Source organism: Hyaena hyaena, unplaced genomic scaffold, assembly GCF_003009895.1.
Source record: "Hyaena hyaena isolate Hyena2069 unplaced genomic scaffold, ASM300989v1 scaffold_630, whole genome shotgun sequence".
Taxonomy (NCBI): Eukaryota; Metazoa; Chordata; class Mammalia; order Carnivora; family Hyaenidae; genus Hyaena; species Hyaena hyaena.
The window spans coordinates 112,494-117,060 of record NW_024081265.1 but is presented as its reverse complement, the minus strand read 5'-3'; the positions used below and the strand labels follow the sequence as shown (position 1 = coordinate 117,060).

The 4,567-nt window shown below is 36.6% G+C and overlaps 1 pseudogene; it reads right to left on the bottom strand.

The window, feature by feature from the left end:
• Positions 1–1,404: 1,404 nt before the first annotated feature.
• On the bottom strand, positions 1,405–3,569 carry LOC120249253 (annotated as a pseudogene).
• Positions 3,570–4,567: the final 998 nt, after the last annotated feature.

Below are 4,567 nucleotides of genomic sequence, written 5' to 3'. Positions count from 1 at the left end.
AATAAGGAAAAGATCTTTATTTATCCAAATCCTAAAATATATGCTATTTTTGATGTAATTTTATAGCATCTATTGTATTTATTTATTTTTTATTCACTTACTATTTATTAAGGAGAAAAAACTAAATCATATTTATTTTTTATAACTGAACCACTAGGAAAATATTTCACAGTCTTGAAACACTAAACACAGGCTATATTATCATTTCAAGCAATTCTTGGTTAAAAAGACAACATGGTCTTTATCAAAATGATAAGGTGCAGAGCTGGGGCAGGAATACTCCTTGCTACAAAGCTCCCAGTCAGACGTGGTATTCGGTAAAGTGGGGGTTACCCTCTTGTGTTTTAAGTGAGTTGCTTAAACTCACCCCTGAGTTGCTTACTTTTTCTCTTTTGGCCTTCATGTTGTCAAGGGATTGTGTCAGTAGGATGCTGATTTCAGGGAGCTAAATAAGCAATGCTGAGTTTAGGCTTTCCTTTCATTTTATCCTATAAAAACCAGGTTTTTCCAAATTCAGTACTTAATAACTCCCTTAATTAAGAAAGTAACAGTTCCTCCTTCAATTTTCATTTGTGGATACCGGTATATATTGCAATCAAACCCCCTTTCCCTTCAGGAGAGGGTGTCACTGTAAGATTGTCCTGTAGCAGATAGCTTCAGGGCCCATCATGGCAGCCATGGGAGGGAAGGTCTGCCTCCCATTCCCAGTGTTACCTCCCATGTTTCTGCAGGGTTTTCTAGCTGAAAGATGTAATGCGTATTTTAAGAAATGAATCTCCACATCTTGATGATAACCAGAAACATACCCACAAGGAACTGTTGAAAGTTTAAACAACCTCTCCAAACTCTACATCTTAAATCAAGGTCATGCCCTTGTATATCAAACAAAACAAAGCAAAACAAAGGCCCAGAAACCTTTTTCTTTTCTTTTGTAAATTGGTGACCTTGTAGATTTTGTGTTGCATCATATGGAAAATGATTTGGTGATCCTTCTGGTCAACAGGTGGTGGGCAACAAACAGAAATACCTTTGCTTGCACTCCATCGGATTATAGCAGGTTAGAGAAACCAGCCAGCCTGTTGATGCCTATGCCCAAAAAAGAATCTGGTACCTTGGAGGGCTCTGGCTGATACAAGGGAGAGCCTTAGTGACAGCACAGATACATGAAATTAAGGCTATCAAAAACTCTCCTGCACTCTGACCCAAATTTCAGCACCAGTTTTTTCCATTTCACTTTTTGGGGTTGAAACATCAAGGAACCAGTGTCCAGAGGGAGGTGACACATGCCTCAGACTTGCTGCCATCCTTAATTTCTTCATAAATTTCACTTAAAAGACCAAAACTCCCAATTCTCTTCTTAAATAGATTCCTGCCATCAGCCCTGATGGCCAATTACAAACACTTCTATTTCCCAATGGACAAGAGAGACTCCTTCATCTTCTTGGTCATGGTCATGATGAGGTGCATGTGGTCATCCACACACCTGGTCAACTCTCCAGCTGCTGCTTCACCTGAAGCTCTTTACTTCCTAATCTATTGAATCTTTGGCTTTGTCATTGTAATACATGGTACACCTGGCCAGGCGGTTCTGGAGCTTCTCCAACTCACTGGTCACCAGTGCCTGGGCTGAAACCAGAGGCACACGGCTGCGCTCAGTGCACTGGTGCACCTGATGCATGGACGCCTGGCTGTTCTCACAGCAGCTGGCACTACACTGGAACGTGAGGTCCTGCATCTTCCAGGTGTTCTTCCTCTCTAGACTCGTCACCATGGAGTCCACTGCCTCCTGCACCTGGACCTGCTGCAGCTATGCTGTGGTGACCTCGTGCCACACCCCTCCATGCTGGCTCCCACTTGGACTCTGACCTGTATCCATATTACTTAAACACTACTAGATATTACTAGTAACATAGTAGTCAACAGTCATTTAGATTAACCAACCCCATATTCTTAGGATCTCATCATTGTTTGTTGTTGTTTTCTATATCTCTGAATTCTCATCTGACATCATGTTCCTTCACTGAAGGAATATTCTTTAGTATCTAACTTGGTGCAGGTTTGCTAATTTCAAAATCTCTATATGCTTTGTTTTGTTTTCTAAACATCTATTTTGTTTTTTAAAGAAATTTTCACTAAGTATGAAATTCTAGTAGGTAGATCTTTCCTTTCAGCATTATTAAGTTACTATCAGACCCCTTGATTATGTTATAAAATCATCTACAATTCTACCTGTTGCTGCTTTGAAAACAATCTCCATTTATTTTCTGATTGCTTTTAAGAATAGTTTGTCATTGTATTTATCGAAATATCACTATGATTTTTTAATGGATTATGCATTGGATTTGTTTTTCTTTGTAATTTGCATTATTTTTTTATTTGTAATTTTATTTTTATTTATAATCTTTATTCTGTGGTTTTCTATTTTACATCAGATTCAGGAAGTTTTCAGCATATGTCTTGCTTTGTGTATTTCCTATCCCCATGATCACTTCCTTGTTTACTTGGACTTAAATCACTTATGTTAGACCCACTCACTGTATATAACACCCTGTCTTTTAATTCTTTCTAATCATCATTCATCTAATAAAGATCCAGGGGCCTGTTATTGGGGAAAAATCTACTAGAACTTTTACATTAAGTACAAGTCCATGAATACTGTATATTTTTAGTCTTTATAGTAAATGTTTTAATTAGCAATTTGGGATATGATATTTTAAGTTCCCAATTATGTGATTATGTGTAATTCTCAAAATATATGTGGGATTTCTGTCTATATGAATGTGTTAGGGAATACTGAATCATTTCTTGGTTGAGAAAGTACCTCTAAGTGGTTTTTCTTTAATACTTGGAAAATAGTTTCTTAATAAAATCGCGAGTTTATACAGCATCTTTTCCACTACTTTTAGCATTCATTTTAAAATCAAAATTTAGGGGCATCTGGGTGGCTTAGTAGGTTGGGCAGCCAACTTCAGCTCAGGTCATGACTTCGCAGTCCATGGGTTCGAACCCCCCTTCAGGCTCGCCTATGCTGACAGCTTAGAGCCTGGAGACTGCTTTAGATTCTGTGATTCCCTCTCTCTCTGCCCTTCCCCCACTCAAATTCTGTCTGTCTCAAAAACAAAATAAACATTTAAAAAATTGAAAATCTATTTTTCTATGGATATGAAACTAATGCCAGTAGCTAAAATGATCTATTGCTATTTCATACCACACAATGAGTTCTCCAAAATATTTTATGTATGATATATACTCAAATGAATATTGGTAGATGAAAGCCATTCTTTAAAAGTATAAAGAAATTGTAGGTTATTTTCTTGAATAAAGAGAGATAAAGTCGTTGTTGTGGCATGAGTTCAAAATCTAAATCTCCAAGGAAAATTAATTGAAACATTCCCTGTTTCTACTGTTCTTTAGCCCATTACCCTCCATTGGCCCTTAATAAGTACTTTGCCATACGGCCCATTTTCACCACAAGCACCTAATGTCTGTAGTATAGATGTTAAGTGCTTGTATAATGACTGGGTGACGCTTTGCGTAGAGATGATGGAAGCAGGGTTTAAGCATTCCATCGTGAGTGGATTAGGTAATAACTAAGTTTCCTTGTACTTAGGAGATTCTGTAATTCAGTGAATCTGTAAAATCTGCTGAGTCTGATTGTTAAGGTCCATGGGGGATTTGGAATCTATTTTTTGATAATAGACTCCCAGCTTCTTGATAAGAATCACTAGTTTACGAATTTGTGTTTATTAATTACCTCCTTGTGTCCTGGGCTCTTACCCAGATGGTTGGGGATCATTCATGATTAATTAAGATTAAAATGAGCAAATATGGAAAGGGTTTTACTTATAAAGTCAAATAAAACATTGTGTAAATTGTGTTTGAAGTTTGTTTCCAGAGATTTAAAGGTCTACAAATACCAGTGTTAAAATTTTCATTAAAAAAAGCATTTTTAAGATGTGGATTTCTCTGTTGCTCAATAAAACTCTCAGTCTTCAAGAGTTTCTTGTTTTCCTCACTTTTTATAGATGAGACATCATTGAACTAAAGGATTTTAAGAGCAGTTTGATTAAACAATTGAATTTTCTCATGAAAAAGAACTATCTAGAGAGGTGGAGTGGGATGTGTCACAAACTCAGAATTAGGTCATGGGGCTGCTTATTGGATTTTGCTTTCACTAGTCTTTAAAACCTGGACTCTAATAATCAAGTCTTTCCAAAGATGGGCAGATTTAAACTTTTTAATAATAGTGATTTTGACCATTATTAAATCTCTCAAGCATAGTGTTTGGGCAGAAGCTATGTGTTCATTTTTCAGAGAATTGACAACTGTTTAATGAAGTACATAGGTTTTGGGTTCAATTTAAATGATCTGTTTAGCCCCAACCAAGAGTGAGAAGCTTAAACTCAGTAATTGCCTAAAATCTCATGTACTTCTTTTAATGCTAATTCTGAATTGATAAACATGAAGATCACTTTTTTAAGACATGGGGATTTGAGCCCCTTGTATTGAGTTTCTACCTTTATAATGTGTGCCTTCAGTTTACTACTTAGCATTTTAATTACCTTTT